We start from the raw sequence: 17,789 nt of genomic DNA on the forward strand, positions 1-17,789 counted from the left end.
GATAATGTATTCCAGATGAATGCTCTGAGTTTCTAATGATACTTTGCTTGTGTCAAGCTTTTGCAAATTAAGAGCTTAATAGCTTAATTTCTTTTAGGGCAGAAAAAAACCACCCATAAATCTTTATGTAACAATGGTTGGCTCATAGACCACATCCATCCTTTGTGACACGAACTACTGGCTAGTCAAAGAATTCTGGTGTTCCAGTGGTCCATGACCATGGTTAAGTGGTATTTACACTTTAAGATGAAAATGATTGGGTAAAGGGTCCGAGTAAAACTTCATCTTAGTCTAAACAAGCAATGTGCCAATGCTCTCTGTTCTACTTAGAATCTTTGTTGACCAGATCTGTAAATATTACACATATTATCTGCATGTAAGTATGGGGCTTAGCTTCTTCAAGAACTTTTAGAGGCTCATTCAGCATATTTTCTAGTGTTTTTCCTTGTTTGATTGGGTTTTTTTCCTTCTATATAGAAAAGGCAGAAAATAATACTGGTTAGAACTCAATTTCTGAGAGCCTTGCTTATTTGACAAAGTATCGGCACCATTGAGAGCCATGGATTTACTTTTTTTCCCCTGTACTGGTATGAAATTTAAGAATACTGAATGCCTGCACTCTGTACATGCAAGCATTATCTAGGTGGGGATGTTCCATCGGATTAGTTTGCTTATGTTTTATCCAGCAGTGTTTGATAGAAAGCATATCGACAGTGCTTTGCTAAATTGGCTTATGTGCTTTGTACCTGAGGTTTTCAGATGACACCACTGCACACTGTGGGATGTCACTTGTACCTGGAGGGAACTGTGGTCCAGCTTAACAAACTCTTATGATTCCGTCCAACACCTGATAACTCTCTGAAGCAGTTTCTTGGCACGTGGAACCTGCTGAGAGCATGAACAAGATGGTGCACCTGCAGCTGGAGCGAAACAGTCAAACTGGTTAACCTTGGCAGCTTTATCTGTCTTTGCAGAGATCCATCTACAAATATAGGAGATTTTGTTCCAGTTCTTGGACCGTCTATAGAGCAACATTTTGAGACTTGACTCACCTGAAAGAATGATGGTAGTTGAATGATGTTCTGACTAAGCATCAGAACACCAGGATGAAGAAGGCTGCTTTTCTGTGCTTGCTCTTAGGGCCGGAGGTGCTTTCCCAGTACACTAAAAATGTTGTTGGGAGGTGGGAAGTTTTTTTATTCTTGCAAGACACAGTTGATCAAGCTGAAAGATTAGTCATTATCTAGTCCTGAAAGAGCAGAATGTCACATTTTGTAGGAACTCTAATGTTGTCAGGAGGAAGGAAGAAGATTTTGTTCCACTATTGTTGCACATTGTCACTCTCATAGAGTTAACTTATCCTCTTGCTGTTTGAAGTCTTTCAGTGGATGTTTGGACAAGAGACAAGGGCTGTTTAATTATACCATAAGTGGTGCAGAATGAAGGCAGAATGTTTATTTAGAAGACTAAAGTGTAAATGGTAGTGCTTTGTGACAAGTCTGAGTGTTTCTCAACAAATGGAGTTCCTCTTTCTCAGGAAGAGTTATGTACTACATGTGATAGCATTCACTTTAAGAGAATGTTGTGTGTGGAAATACATTGCAGAGTGGAAAAATTGCTATTGTGATATAATACCTCTAATTACAAAATGCTTCAAATTTCACTGTGACACCGAAATTTAATTTGGGACTTTAAAGATCTACAAGCATAGTAGCAACAATTTTATTTGTTATTGATTTCCATTGTTAGCAATGGAAACTTCACTTTTCTCTTTGAACTATGTTTTTATGATGCTGAGCTTATGCCATTCCATTTTCCTTTTAAAAACTGTTAGGAAAAGTAATCCAAATACATTTTTCAAAGCATGTAAATTTCTGTATTTGTTTGGTTTGCTATTCCTCTCATGCAAATTATATAAATGTGGTTCCAATGATGCTTTAAAATAAAGCTGTTAGTCTAGTGAGGAAAGGTCAGAGACAGCATGTTATGTTGCTTGTTGATTTATAATACTGTGTGGTTTTCAAAAAGACAAAATGATAATTTCAGGAAAACAAGATACCAATGACTAACTGCCTGCTCTAAGGCTGATGTAGTTTATGCTTTTCTGCCTGGTTCATTTTGTCTTCATCACGAAATAGTATAAACAGTTCTAGCCAGGGGTATAAATTGTGTAGAGTTTAACTGTTGTGCACAGCAGAGTTTTAAGTTCCAAGCCTTAAACAGTAAAGCAGATTTCAATTCCTAAGGGTTGTACCATATTTTTAGTTAGGACTAAAATATAACAGTTGCCCGAGGAAGAAGTTTTAGTCAGAAAAATATTTGGGGTAGGCAAAAGCCTTATTTAAAATTTTACTAGAAAATGAGAATTCTGTGCCAGTTGTCAGAAAACATAACATGCTGAGCCACAGGAAATCTGTCTAAGCAGTGTTACTAGGTGGACCTCTGAAAGTATTTACTAGAGCTTCTGATACCTGCCAGTCAGAGTGTATGACTGGAAATTCTTCTGGCACACAATGCAGCAGGGTGAATTTTTCGCCACTACTCATCTGGGACTCCAAGAGGAAAGGTGAATAAAATGTTCTCTAACCTGTTCTAGGGAAGCTCTAGCAAAGAATAAATCTTTTCTGAGTTTAACTGCACAGCTCTTGTGATCGATATGCTTGTCCACTGAGGTGGGCAGTTGAGGAGTTCACTTTTTTTTTTTCTTAGACAGCTGTGAGACTCCTTCCAGTCCTTCAACAGCCATTGCAAAATCTACTCTAAATGAACAGCCAGCGTTGAAGCTGATGAATGTGGGCTAATGGATGGGGAAAGCTCTGCATTTACAAGAACTTTGCTGACTCTGTCACTGTTCCCTTGTCTAAGCCATACTTGCTTCTACCAGCAGGAAAGTCTGAAAAAGTGATATCTGTTCAGAGAGACACTGCAACTGTTCAGGTAAACATTGGAGCAGGTGATTTCTTGAGGTTTCTTCCAGCCTGGGCTGTTGAGAGGCAGGTGAAGAGCAAGGTTTGTGTGTAGATATTGAGAGACAGGGAGCTACTCTTGCTTGGTGTCCCATGGAAGGAGGGCTGTTGCACTGGCTAGTGTGCTTATGCTGCTGAATCAGAAGGGTGCCATGCAGTTAATTGATTCTGTGCTTAAGATGATGTTGCTGCTTTCCAGATAAAAGGAAGTTTTATACTATGTGCAGTCTAATTATATTTTAAATAAGGAGTTCTCAGGTTTTAGTTTTTCTGTGACCATTGTGAGGGATGGACATAGAATATTTTATAATGGATGAATAACTGCCTGCTTCAGGAAGCAGGGAAAATAGAAGCCAAATGTAAGCATGAGTAACAGCATTTATACACATTGTGATTCAAGGGATAGAGTCACGGAACAACTTCAAAGATTCCTGCTACTCGACAGGACATTTGGAACAGACTGAGATGAGAAAAAAGCATTCCCTCTGCATTACAAAACTCTGGCATTCTCTTTCAAACTGCTAATTAGGAAAAATAGGTAGCACCCAGAGATGAAAGCACTCTATGTGTCAGTCTTAAAAATAAAGACATGATTATGGAGTTCTTGGTACCCAGCATCTGGATATTGGTCCTCCATAATCCTGTTTGTGTATCCGAGACAGAATTTAGAAGAGTAAAAGACTAACTTCTCTAAATCATAGTGCAGAGTGCACTTTTGTTTTTCCCAAATCTGAATTGCTTTCTATTTAAAAAATTGATTCCCCCAAGCATTTTTGTGGGGTGTTCTACCTTAATACTCATGAAAGTAGACTTTTTTTACAGTCAAATGACTTGCAGGTCAAAGTATCATAATATGTTTGATTGCAAGAGTTCTTTAAATATACTTATTAAAATTTAAACACATCAACTCTTGCTAAACTGAAACAGAGAAAGGCATGAGTTTAGTAGGTACAAAGATTTCCACAGTTCTAAAATGAAGCTTGACCAAATATTAAGTGCAGAACAATGACACTTATTTTGATTTTATTATATTTTGAAAATAGATGTGTTGCAAAAATACCCTGCAAGGGTAGTGATTCTTAAAATTTGAGCACCCTGTCCTGATTTCCAAGACATTTCTCTGTGGCTTGTGAAGGATAGCTGAACCATACCAGATCGCTGTTGGACTGTTTGATTTAGGAAAGAATAACATGGCTACATGTGTGGAAAAAGTGCCTTCTGATGACCTGTAATAGCCACAAGAATTTGTTGGCATGTGGAAATGTAATTAGGAACATGTGGATCCCAAGAGTGCAGGAGAGTTTGTGGCACAGGGGCTAAGCCCAGAAGCATAATGTGCTGAAGTTGTGAAGTGACAATGGTGTTAATGGTAGGTGTTGGTAGCATATAAAAGTATGCCTGCCACATTGCTGCTTTTTATGGATGTTGCAGAAAAAATGTACTGGGATGAAAGTATGCAATGAAACTTGTGGCCAGAGTGAATTTAGACTTTGATAATTTCTAGTATCTAAGTATCTAAGTTCATAAATTCTGTTTGAGCTGTACATATCTTTGCATGTGGCTGCAAACTCCAGTTTGATAGTAAGGCTGAGATTCTGTCCTTGTGTTTTCATCTTGGACTGAAATATTTAATGCAGTACTGAGGCCTTTTGGAAAAGTGTAAGGGAAAACAAGTCAAAAAGCAGTTTACTGAGACCCAGTTGAGCTCTGTGTGTGCAATCCAGAGGTAATGGGATCTAATGCAGATGTTACTGCTTGACCAGGTGACAGGAGTTCTCCCAAAGATGTGTGGAGTCAGTTTGATAATATAAGGGTCAGATCAAGCAACTGCAAAAGGACTGCTTTTTTGCTGGGAGGTTCTAGAATACCAGTCTGGCAAAGTGAATGCAGTGTGGGATGAGATCCCACAATAGAGAAAGCAGGAGACCACTTCTTTTCCCCACACAATTTGTACTCAATGGGGGCTCACACCTGAGCAGCAGCAGCTTTGTCAGAAACACTGACATACAGCTGGTGAATTACTGAATATTTTGATTGCACTGCATTTGCTTTCCTTTTCCAGGACCCCTGCCCTGTCCACTCATCACAGTGTGTATCAGTCAGCCACTATATATCGTATTAATACATGATTATTTGTATCAGCAAGTTGTTTCTGCATCTGTGGGGTGAGTGAATAGTGCACTATGATGTATTCTAAAGTGTTTCCTTGTAATTTAATCACTGTGCATGAAAGGAATAAGGAAGCCACCTTTTAATAAAAATTTCTATTACAAAATTTATTGGGCCCATCAAAGCTACTAACCAAGGCAGATTTTTATGGAGATGATCTCTTTTAATTCCCTGCTCAGCAAAGTCTCAAGTGAACTACCCATATAGGAAATGAGCTGCTTAGAAGATGTTTTGCTCCAGACATTTTGTTACAGGCAGATGAATGGAAGCCTGCATCAAAGAGCTTCTTTTTTTTTCATGGTTCAGTGTTCAGGTGGAATATGAGTGCAACCAAAGCAAATGCTGACAGCCTTACATTCATCTCAGGAACCTTTCCTCCCTTCCCTTGAGAGAAAGTGAGCTAAGAAAAAGGAATCTATAGAGTTGCATCTAAAATTCCCTAATTATATCACATGATATTTCTGTGGGGAATTAAAAAGTGTAAGGCTAAAATGAGGTAGATTTTTTTTGTTCTCTTTTTGTTGCTTGTATATGACTGTGTCTGTCTGAAGGTGACTGCAAGACAATATGAACACATAATTTTGTAGAGAAGAATTATCTCTTTTTTAAGCTACAATAACACTTTCAGTGGTCAATATTTCAAAGTTTGAATTATGTTATAATACTGGAGACATATTTGTTTTATTTTTTAATTGGGCACATCAATTAGATATCTGCACTGACATCTCTTGGCAGCTTAAGTTAGGTGAAGACTTAGTGTTAGTTAGTTAAACACTGACTTCATGCCTGCTCAGCTTTGTACATGGATATTGCTGTATGTGATTCTACTGATTGAAAGCTGCATGATCTAAGTTCATCTAAGACTTGCTATAGTAATAAATTAACTTTCTAGTGCATCTACATTTGTGAATAGTGAGATGGTGAGCCCCTTAAAAAACTCCCCAAACCCAGATTTCACACTGACAAATGAGGTTTTGACTGGGCAGCTGTAGGAAATGCAGGTGCTAATTGGAGAGATTTTGCAGGTGACTGAGCAGTGTAAGTGGCATATACTTGTGTGATGCTTCAGAAAAAGAAAATGTATAAAGGTGGTGCTCTTCATTAGTTGTTTCTCTTAAACCACATTTTCCTGCAGATACATCGCTAAATATTCTGCCATATATTGTTGACCTAAAATTCTTACCAACATTCATGTAAACTTAGAATGCTAATAAACTATTTTTCCAAAGCAGCTTGCTTAGAGAAAGTTGTGATCACTCTTGCAGCACTATCTCATACAGTTGCTGTGATGTGGTTCTTTTGAGGTAGTAATTCTTGATCTGACATCAAAACTACGATAGCACAAACTGCAATTTATGAGGAAGCAGAGCTGCAAATGTACCTGTTAATGTGGTATGTCATTTAATGGAGGTATGGAGTAGGAATTGGCTCATCTGTATAGACCAGACATCTGGCTGTGTTTTCACCACAGACATATGTTATTGTGTCCTTCACTAGAAGACAGATTTTGGTGAAGAACTCCATCGAGTACCAGACCTCTTCTTCCTTGTCTGGCCTTTCCTGGGTCTACCCTGGTCTGATTTCAAGCAATGGGCCTTTTATTACTCTGAGAACAATACCTTTCATGAGATAGAAACACAGTGAATTAAATATGGGTATAAGAGAGATTGCTAGGCAGGGAGAACAGAAGCAGACAATGTCACCACCCATGCAAGTGGATCTTTTTAGGGGTGGACAAGTACAACCAGCATGGAAAGTCTGAATGGTGGAAGGCAGTGAGAGAAGAGGACATAACCTGCTGGCAAGAGTAGGGTATGGTTTTGTGTAACAGATTAAGAACATTAGTAGCAAAGTAATGATTAAATGTGATGCCTTTGGTGCTTTCTGGAATGCACCTGTTCGTTTCTTTGTTTATAACTCTGGCCTTGTGTAGTTAATCCTACAGTCTGTCATCAGTTTAAAACTCTTGAACAGTTCTGTCTAGAGAAGGGAGGTATAATTGGGTTGATGGTCAATTTATACAAATAATACAAACCTCTGCAGCTGAGTGGACGTTACTGTGTGATGTTTCCCGATGAACATTGAAGAGAAAGTTGTAACTGCATGTAACATTCCCTGGGATCTCAAAGGACTAGAAGGCTAAATCACAGCTTTATGCTTACAAGTAAAACCCATCCCTATTGTCTTTTAGTTATGAAATCAAGAATTTGTGGTGGTGGAGTGGGATGTTTCTATACAAGGAGAGTAAGTTCTTGTTTGAGACACTGTTTCTATTTTACAGCATGGATCAATGCATTACTATACCCCTTTAGAATGCTAGTTGCTCAATCAGATAGGTCCATCAGTCCAAGACATTTTATATGGGAATTACATTTATAATGTCTTGTATTGATTAAAAAAAAAAATTCTCCCTTACTTGAGTCCTCAAATAAAGAACTTTAATTTAAATGAGTTGTTGCCAGCCTAGGATCTGGCCTTTATCCTCATTCCTTAACATTAGCCTGAAGGTTTAATTCAAGTTGTATTTAGTGGAATACTTTTGTAGTCCTTCATTTACATGTATGCCAACAAGCTTAAATGCACTGCAACCTTGGAAGACTTTCAAAGGAAGTAATAATTCCTCTGAAATAGGTCTTTTGAAAGCTTTATCTTGTTCTTTCTCTTTTTGTTAATCTTGGAGCCCCTTAGCATGTCAAAGCAATTTTTCTAATGTCACATCTTCTAGACATTAGCATGAAAGAGCTTTAAAAGATGATTTGAGAAAGAATAAATGTTGAATGAGCATTTATTATAGAGCCGTTTATGCTACATTTGCATTTTGACTATATTTTTGACGTGAAATGTTTGAAAAGCAGGCTAATTCGAAAGTCAATAGTCTCTAAACAATGTATACTACAAGTCTGTTTACCCTGAACTGTTTCCTTTGTGCATTAATTTACAAAAATAAGATTTCATTAGGCTTAAGCTGATTTGTTTATAGGGATGAGATTAAACTAGTCTCATTAGTCTTAACATTGAAATGGTATTCCCTTTAGAAATTTGGTAGTGATCAAAAGTTCTGTTCAAGTTATAATGAAGGGAATAGGAAAAAAACTCATCAGTCAATTGATGCTGATCTTTTTTTGAGCTTTGATTCCTTCCAGTTCAATGGTTACAGAAAATAAGTACTGAGAATACCCAGGTCTGGAATAAGAAGAATAATGTTTATTTATTAGAGTACGACAAAAAAATTTAAACAATTTTTAAAATTTATTTTCAAAACATAGCAGTCTGAAATTTTCTATATATGCAGTAGTTAACACAGTGAAGTTCTGCATAATTTGGATTTTTTTTTATCTTTGTGTGTGGAGAGTGGCCAAATAGCATTTGGAATATTGATACCAGTAGTTGTATGCTACCAGGGTAAGACATCATGTGTCATCCACGTGGGTATGCTATTCAAGACATTCTGGAGAAAGTGCATAAAAGAAATTTGGTTTTCAGGCATTGCAATACTCTGTATAAGTAATTTTTAAAAGTCCAAGCTATTGTGGGGTTTCTGTACTTTGCAAACAGTTTGCTAATTACCAAAGTTTAAAGCAAAGTAAGAAAAAAAAAGAGTCTCTTCCCTCTATTTTTACATTTCTAGTGAAATCTCAACTTTAGGAGAAGGACTGAAGTATTAACAAAGAGGAAAAGAATACATAAGATTGACATCTGTAATGGTCAGGAGAAAGATAAAAGATAAAAACGGGGAAGGTGTGAGCAGCCAGCAGGGAGTAAAAGAAAGCCAGACAGGCTTTACCTTCAGACAGCTGTCCTACATGGTAGGCAGGGCTCCTTTTATAGCCCCCCAGATCTGTCATGCGATAACAACTTGAAGAGCTATTGATCTTTTAACTCCAGAAGACATCTCTAAGGAGATCCAATAGTCATGTTAGTTGTCACAAATACTGTCTTCTAAAACTTGTTGTGCATTCACACATATTAACACTAGTTAATAGTATTTTTGAAAATTACTGATTTGGAAGGTTGCGTTGTTGGGGTTTTTTAATGCAGAAGGTTTTATCATAATTATGTTGTTGTTGTTATTATTATTGTTATTATTATTATTATTATTATTATTATTTCCTGGATGACATTTGTGTTCTAATTTCTGACATGCTTCTGTCACTGAGTCCTTAGTACAGGAAAGATTCAGATTCTATATTGGTACCATAGGGTAGGATTGGAGCGAGAACTTAACCATTACATAAATCCCATAAGCAACAGTCTTGATTTAAGTAACACAGAAGTGAACCTAGTTTTCCTCATCTTTGCTATAATTCAACTCTTTTTGCCATCCAGAGAGGAATTACAATTTCCCCAGCATAGAAACCTTAAAATACTGCTAATAACCCATCATTCTGATGTCAAGAAAGCCATAATCATTCTAAGTATGGTTAATGTGCAATTACACAGAGCTGCCCTCCTTAAACAATCCTTTTTAAGTTCTCACAACTTACAGGGGGCAAATCTTGTGGCGCCAAACTGTAGAGATCAAAGAGCCCTGGTAGTAGCAAGGATTCTAAAATGCCAATGCTATCAGAAAAAGGGGAATCCAAAAAAATGAGCAACTTCTCCATGGGTGTTCTTGGAAGTATATTTGTCACTCATCTTGAGGCTCCGTTGAAATATATATTCCCAGAGCAGCAACTCACTGAAGAAGATTCAGTAAACAACTAAATAAAATGTGGTTTTCTGTAAGTATATACATCTTCAGGTACAGAAAAGATGTCTGGACTATTTGATTAGGTGTTTATATGTGTTTACATTTATATGTACATATACACACACAAGTGTGATATATCACAGATGTGTGTGTTTGTGTTGTGTGTTTAAACATACGTATAGAGCTGCCAGCGCCATCTGAGGATCTTACAACTATTATTCTAATACCTGAAGTGAGAATCTAATTGAGAGGGGATGTCAGGGAATGTTTAAATCTGAAACATAACAGACCTTAAATGGACTCCCCTTGACTCTTCAGATGGTATTTGTTGTAAGGGAGTACATAAAGAACAAGTGAAAGATTTACACTCTTACTGTTATTTTCAGACACACAAAGGCATACATAGAGGGAAAGAAACTATTTGTGAACTTTGTGAATAAGGTAAGTGTTCTCATAAAAGTGGGATTTTTTTAAAAGGGAATTGCTGAAAATGGCCTAAGAATAAAACTTTTGAACACTGTCTCCTTTTTTTCCTTGGTATGAACAAAAGCTCTAAACGCTGTAGCCTTTAACCTTTCCAGGTCTTTCTATTCATTTTCTGAAGAGATTTACATGAGAGATGTTCTTTTTTGTTTGAGCTGTTTGATATAGGTGATGATCATGTAAGTGCAAGGGCCTATCTTTCTCAGGATCTTAGACCCCAGCACTGAGCTAAAAGCTTGCTCTCAGCAGTGGATAGCAGATGAAAATACCTCTGTCCTCCTTCAAATATTATTCCCCTGGAAGTTTTAGCATTTCAGGGCTAATGCTTTACTACTTGGGTGCTTCCAATCCCTAGCCTTGGGATAAAACTGCAAGAGGTTGTACAGTACCCTGGCCAATCCTAGGAGGACATCTATGAGTATGAAGTAGTTGCCTGGGCACTGAACTTCATCAGTCATGATATCTGTAGTAGTCTGTGTCCCTTCTCTCTTTCTGTATATGCGAGTGACTTTAGCCCATGCATTTAGAGATGAGAACAGAAGCATCCTTTAACTGAGAGGCTTCTAGGGAAAGACAAATTCTGAAGTGAACAGTCCTGTTGTCTGAGTGAATTCTTGCCCTGTGCATGCCTTTTGGAAACTCGCTCATTACTAAAGCATAGCAATTCAGGGAGCAAAATGCTTGTAGTTGGGCTTTAACGTGAAGTCCCTATCACTTCCATATATTAGAGATTTTATACTTTCTTTTATGTGAATAAATAATAACATACTAGGCAAATGCTGGCATTTCTGAAGTTGACTTACAAAAAAAAACCTAAAGAAAAATCCCAAACAAACCGAACTGTTCCATTTACTAAATCTAGGACTTAATTTATTGGCCATAATGGATTTGGTTTTTTCAGATTCCAGCTAAATTAGTTTTCTGCCTTGCTGCTTACTTATCTTGCAGCTTGACCATTTCTTTCTTTGTCACTCAAGACTTGCTTTCTAAAATTTATTCCATGTTATTTCCTCTTCAGCAGGAGGAATTATTGAACTATCAGAAAGAGCAGTTCAGCAATTTCATCATATTTCACAGTGTTGCATAATGACTGACTGCCTTATATCGTATTCTCTTCTTTCCTCCCCAGCTCTCACTTGATAGATCTGTTTTGTTTGTGCTGCTATCTGGGATAGTATCAGCACTGACCACTGATCCAACAACACCTGCTACTATATTTTGTCAAGCTTGCTTTGAATACTGTGATAAGAACAAGTAATTTCTGAACCTGCTGGTGACAGGTGAATAAAAAAGGCCTGTTCCTCAACCCCCCCCCCCAGTTATGATAATCTGCTCTAATAAAAACCTCTTCTAAATAAATCTTGTTTCAGTAGAAATGTAGGGATTAGAAAGCACAGAGAACCTAATTTTCAGGAAGACAGAAACTGGAGACTGCAACAGCCACCTCTTCTGACAATTGCCTGGTGCTCTCTCCTGAGCAAACCCTGGCCATACAAACAGGGTCAAAGCTCAGTGTTTAGCAGAGCCTTGAATTGCATTCACATATTTAGATATGAGCCACAGTATGCCATTTTATAAGCTAATTTCTGCACATTTGGGTCACTTCCACCCTTTTTAATTTATTGCTTTTTACTTTTCTATTCTGAATGAGCCCTAGTGTTGGAAGTTGGTTTAATTCAGTTCATCTACACAATAGCTTTATTCTTTAGTAGTGTGCTCTCTCAATCTCTCTTGACCTTCTCCCCATTATTGTTTTCCTCATGTAATCCTGCTTTCCTGATTTTAATTTCATAAGTTCATTTGCTTTTCTTGGAAAGATACCTTTCATTACATATGTTTTTTCAATAGTCAAATTTACGTTCCCATTCCATAAATAGCTTTCTCTCTTTCGTGCAACTGCTTAATCTTGTGTTGTTGTTGTTGTATTATTTCTGATATATTTGTGCAAAGCTTAATACACAAAATATGAATAAATAGCAATAAACACTGACATTCTTTCTCACGAGCATTAAAAGAAATAGAATAAAACAGAAATTCTGCTCCTTTGAGGTGGATACTTTAGTGTTCTGAATGTATCCTTGGAAAAATGTAACAGTGATCATGGTCATGTGAAAGTATTAATTCTACATTTTATATGTTGTATTTTTTGAGTTGTCACTCTTACAGCTTCTTTGCTGAAAAGAAATTCAGCTTTTGGATAATAAAACGACTCTGTGTGGGACATATATTGTTATATTACAGTGGCCCCTTCTATTTTATTGTAATAGACTCAGAACAGTGCAAAGTCTAAAAGTTACCTCTGCTAGTTAGCTCTTCTGCAGGCAGAAGTTGGTAGTTGAAACTGTAGTTTGCAGCTTAAACTTCTGACTAGTTGTGTTTTTGGAAAGTGAGGGAATGTTAAGTATAATGTAGTAAAGGCTGGCCCTTGGTAACTGTGCTCTTACCTAAAACACATTAAAAAAAAATGACCAAGAGATGCTTTTTCCACTTCTCTGAAAATAGAAAAGAAGGAACGAAAAAGAGAGGTGCCCAAGAGATTTTGAACACATGATTACCTTTTGAGGTACAGGTTAGGAGCTAAAAAAATACAGGCAGAAGCCAGACTTCAGAATCTGTGAATCTTCTTGGAAGTTAAACAGCTCCCTGGTTTCTTATTGCTTCTGGTTCCCTGTAGGAGTCCGGTAACCGTAGAACCAGGGCTGATCTACTTCTGTTTCAAGAACATCCTGTTTCTATGTTCTTTAACATATTAACTATTCTGATGGAAACAGTATCTGAGCTTGAGTTGTTGATCAGCAATTGAACAGAATATAAACTTGGCTGTTTAATTAAAATGTTAATTCACAATGCAGTTTTAGAGTGACATCAAATGGGATGTACTACACAAAATTATATTCTAGTAACTCTCCCCACTGACTGCAGTCTTTTATTAACATCTCATCTTTTTCATATCCCTGGGTCCTGGTTAGTCAACTGTTACTTTGATACTTTTGCTGGTATAAACAAAAACTTTTGTGTTGAGCGGCAGCTAGTGTGCTTCCATGGAGAGAATATACACAATGCTGATGTATATGTCTCCCACATAGTCTCATAAATAGGCATTAAGCCCTATTTATGCCTATTCTTCCCTGTTCATTGACATGGAATATAAGAATGTGCTGGTCCTGCTATTTTTTCGTGTTATAACTACAGTGAACAATTCCAAGTTTCAACATAGTGTGATGAAACTTGTATGTGAAATGGAGCTCCATGGGTGCTGTTTTGTTGAGCATGTGACACTGGCTTTTGGAATGCTGAGGCTGGATACCTTTGGAATGCTGAGGCTGGATATGGGTGGGTTTCTCTGCGGCAAGGCCGGTTTACCCTGGTTTCCTATCTGGCTGCTGTTTTCCTTTGGGTTCAGTCTGGTATTCTGTGATTGAGCAAAACTCCAAGTGACTTCAATTAAGAGGTTGGCTGGGGTAGGCACTAGTGTGGTAAGTCTTTTTAAGGTGTTAACATCACAAGTTTCTTATGCGTGTGGAGGTAAAAACAGTTTTCATATAGGACACTGCAACAAATTGACAAACTGTTCCCAGGCTACTCGGGTCAAAGGTCCCCTGTAGCTCCCTACCACCCAAGATGAGTATTGTTTGGGTCCTGGAGGAGCAGGGTTCTGCAAGTACCAATGACTGGGACTTGTCTGTCCAATTAATAATCAGAAAAAATGCAAATACAAAGGGGAACTCGTAGTGATCCTACTATTAAAGCATTAAATGTTTTGTAGCATAAGAGCACTAAGTCAGACTTCTCTAAAGCATTTGAAATTAGGACCCTTTAAAAAAAATACATCAGTTGGAAGGAAAAAAAAAAGCTTCAAAGCTGCTTTTTCTCCCCCTTGGAAACCTGCTGGTGTTAGGATAAAATGAATAGAGAAAAGAGAAAGGTTTGCCTTCTAATAAAGCATCTGTTGCCCACTTTGAACATTTCTTACTTCTTTGTGAGTGTGCCTCTTCAGTTATGGTGACTACTGACAATGAAGAACAGAGGTATAGAAAAAGACAATACCTGTTATATAGCCAATATTTCTGATTTCATGTCACTTTGAACAGAATCTTCATTTGACCACATGCTGTGTCCAAAAGGAATTTCTTTGTTGGCTGATCCAAAGATGCTGTAAGATGCTCAAAAAAGTAAACTGCAGGAATCTGTTCAATAAGAAAGATAAAAACAAACCTTACAATTCATTCAGTGCACTGCTATCACTTTTAACTTCAGCCTGTTTTGGCATGCTGCATAAAAACTGAATTCAAATGACTCGTGCTTTTTTTCTCTCCTTTTTAAAATATTATTAATTCTGTACATGGATTATAGAATTCCTTCATCTTGGAAATAAAAGGTAATAAAATAAACAACTTCATACAGACTCACAATGTGAGAAGGAATAAGAGGGGCACGTGCATCCCTGGATTGTTCAGAAACCTGTAGATGTTTATTATTGCTGCTGAATTTCAGGTGCTGTAACCACACTTTGTGAGGGATCCCCTCCACAAAGGATTTGGAACCTTTCACAGTGGGAGGTTCTCACATCTGGCTGAGGAACTCACCTGAGTGATTCAGCAAAATTTTGTCCAGACCTCAGACACTTTATTTTTCTTTCTTCTCGAATGCCTACAATTCAAGGCCAAAATGAGAGGAGATTGTATTCTAAGGGCTTCCTTCATCTCTTCCCAGTCAGCTCTTGTCCTGCTTGCAATGGATAAAGTCAGCTCGTGACTGGCCATTGAAGCACTAAGCAAAGGCAAAATAATGAAATATGATGTTAAAGTTTGACCTAATTCATTTGAGTTTAATGAAAAAAGAAGCTGCTTTCATTTTAAATGGATATGGGAAAAAATGAAGTTCTGAATAGACAAACATTTTGATCTTTGAATCATTTAGTGTAGATAAAATTGCAAAGATGACTTCCTTTGCAGTACTTTATTTTGGTACTCTTAAGCTCCCTAAAATTTCCCCTCAGATTCTTTCCTATTTTAGCCTCAAGTCTATTTTAGAATTTAAAGAAGAGCACTTGTAAGTTGTGGCTGTAGGTTTTTTTGTGCTTAAAAATATGTATGTTTTTTCTTGTGGATCACACCACTCATGAATAGAAGGAGGGCACCTGTGGGTTGGGGCATAACACATTTAAGAGTAGTGAGGCCCTCTACTCAACAAGGATGTTCTTAATTACTCAGATTTAGTTAATGACACAGATTTCCTGTATGCCTGAATTATAAAGATGCTCTGAGATGCTCACATAGTACAGTAGTGAGAGCCCTTAGCAAATGGATGTAATGATTGCAGTTGAATTTTATTGTGACTACAGTCTAGTACAATTACTCATGTGAACTCTTATATTGGACTTTTAAATATACAGGCTAATTTTAATTTCTCAGTTGCAATGTCTACAACGTAAGAAATGTAGCATGTTTTTGGAAGGAGTTAAGGCACATTATAAGAAATTACATTTATCAGATGCTTTATGGTATTTGTGTGAAATCTTGTGATAATAAAGAGAAAATATAACATGCATGGGTCTTTCAAATATTACAAACAATTGGTATTATATAGACATATATATAAACTGAGGTCGATTTCAACAGCAGTGTGGTTCATATCAGGGTACAGAAATTGGCATATGAAATCAAATACGCCATCAATCAAATTTAGTGTCAGAGACATTACAGGATTTTGCAAGAAATAATCTTGTGACATGATCCTACTCTTTGAACTCAATAGGAAAGCTCATTGAAGTTAATGGAGCAGGGCTGAGTCCTTGCAGAATAACCTGTTCCTACTGAGAAAGTGTCTCTTTAACCCTTTCTTTAACAGTGGCTGGCACACAAACAGACTGGTGAGGACTTGGATACTTTCTAGTAATAACTTTACCTACTTATTTTATAAGGATGTTCTTGTAAATATCTAATTTCTTTTTCAATATCATTCATATTTCTGACTCAAATTTTTCATTTTGCAGTGAGTTCCACAGATTTAATGACTTTTCTGTTGAGTGTTTCTTTCATTGGTTTTATATTTATGCCTTTCCTTTTTAATTCACTTTACCTTCCTACATATTTTAAAAGAGAGCAAAAAAGAAAATTTAATCTCTTATCCATATCCTTCATTACTGCCAAGTTTCTAGAATATTTGCTGTCCATTCTCTAATATTCTTAAATCCATTTGTTTGTTTTCACTGAAAAGTGAAAATATTAATTACCCAAGCCCTGGTGTCCTGAAGGAGCAATGCATCCACTACACGTAGGTGTTTGAGAAAAGTCTGGAAGATTGTGGCCCTTTGAAAAAAGGTGACACAAGCCTTGGAAACATGGGTTTGTGCATGACATACAGGGTGAATAAACTGCCCTTGGATAAGTTTCTCTGGGTCAGTTCCTTAGTCTGGTACAGCTGAAACAATTGGGTTCTGCTGTGAGGCTGACCAGGCTTGCTCTGGGAAGGGTGGCAAGATTTGTGCTGACAGATCATATTTCTAACCAGATTTGAGCAACAGTTGTTTCCTTTGACTGTCTTCCATTTCAAATGAAGCCACAGCAGATACTCCCATTTAATCATTAGCAACTTACCTCTAAGCTGGCCACCCTCTGTCTCATTTGAATTCCTCAGTCTGCAGCCATTGCTGGCTTTCCCAAGGGTTTTACTCTTTGAATTATGCATTCCTTCTGTCAAGTCATCAATAAGTACTCAGAGCAGATGTATTTCTGTAATTGATTAATTATCTCTTCATGGCAAATAGTAGAGTTTGTGATCGAGTGAGCAGGTTCATAGATTCTCTTGATCAAAGCATCAGAATCTGATTATACTTCCTATAAAGAACATCCTTTGAAGTGGATCAGCACTCAAGTAATTCAATTACCTTCTTTCTGGAAAATTCATCTTGAAAGGAGGTCATTTGCTCAGGTACAAAGAGGTGGAAGATACTGTTTCCATTATGACCCATACGGTGACTTTATGTCAGCCTCAGAAAAAAAGGAGTATGTAAAGATTATTTACTCTACTGTAGAGGTAAAGATGTGACTTTTTTAATTCTGTAGATTAAATAGATATACTTTCTTTAAAATGGATCCCATATATATTAATTTGTGTCTGACCTTTCCTACAGTTTTAGAAAAAATGAACAGTTACCAAGTTTAAACTTAAAGATTTGCTTGTCAGCCAATTTAATAGCTCTTATTGTCCTCATAAGTCTAGATTAAAACCCCTTTTTCAAACCAGGCATCACTCTTCTTTTTTCTCTCCTTTTACATAGGGCTGAAAGTTTCTAAGGGATATCCATTAATCCAGGAATTATTTTTCCACACTTTTTCTTTCCCAAAAGTGTGTCAACATTGCTAATTTCATTATTAAAATAGATCAATTGTTTTTATTAGGTTACAAAAGAATTTTAATACAAAGAGATGAAAACTACTGTTGAATATTTCTTTAAAGCTGAGAACTTCTAAGAAAAA

The 17,789-nt window shown here is 37.0% G+C and overlaps 1 long non-coding RNA gene across 1 annotated transcript in view; it reads left to right on the forward strand.

Moving 5' to 3' along the window:
* Window positions 1-221: 221 nt before the first annotated feature.
* LOC108497958 overlaps window positions 222-17,789 on the forward strand; it is a 25,688-nt gene continuing 8,120 nt past the window's right edge. Inside the window, exons 1-2 of the long non-coding RNA XR_001875022.1 lie at window positions 222-376; window positions 10,212-10,266. This is a non-coding gene — a long non-coding RNA (uncharacterized LOC108497958). The remainder of the gene's footprint in view (window positions 377-10,211; window positions 10,267-17,789) is intronic.

Source organism: Lepidothrix coronata, unplaced genomic scaffold, assembly GCF_001604755.1.
Source record: "Lepidothrix coronata isolate B3197 unplaced genomic scaffold, Lepidothrix_coronata-1.0 Scaffold54, whole genome shotgun sequence".
Taxonomy (NCBI): domain Eukaryota; kingdom Metazoa; phylum Chordata; class Aves; order Passeriformes; family Pipridae; genus Lepidothrix; species Lepidothrix coronata.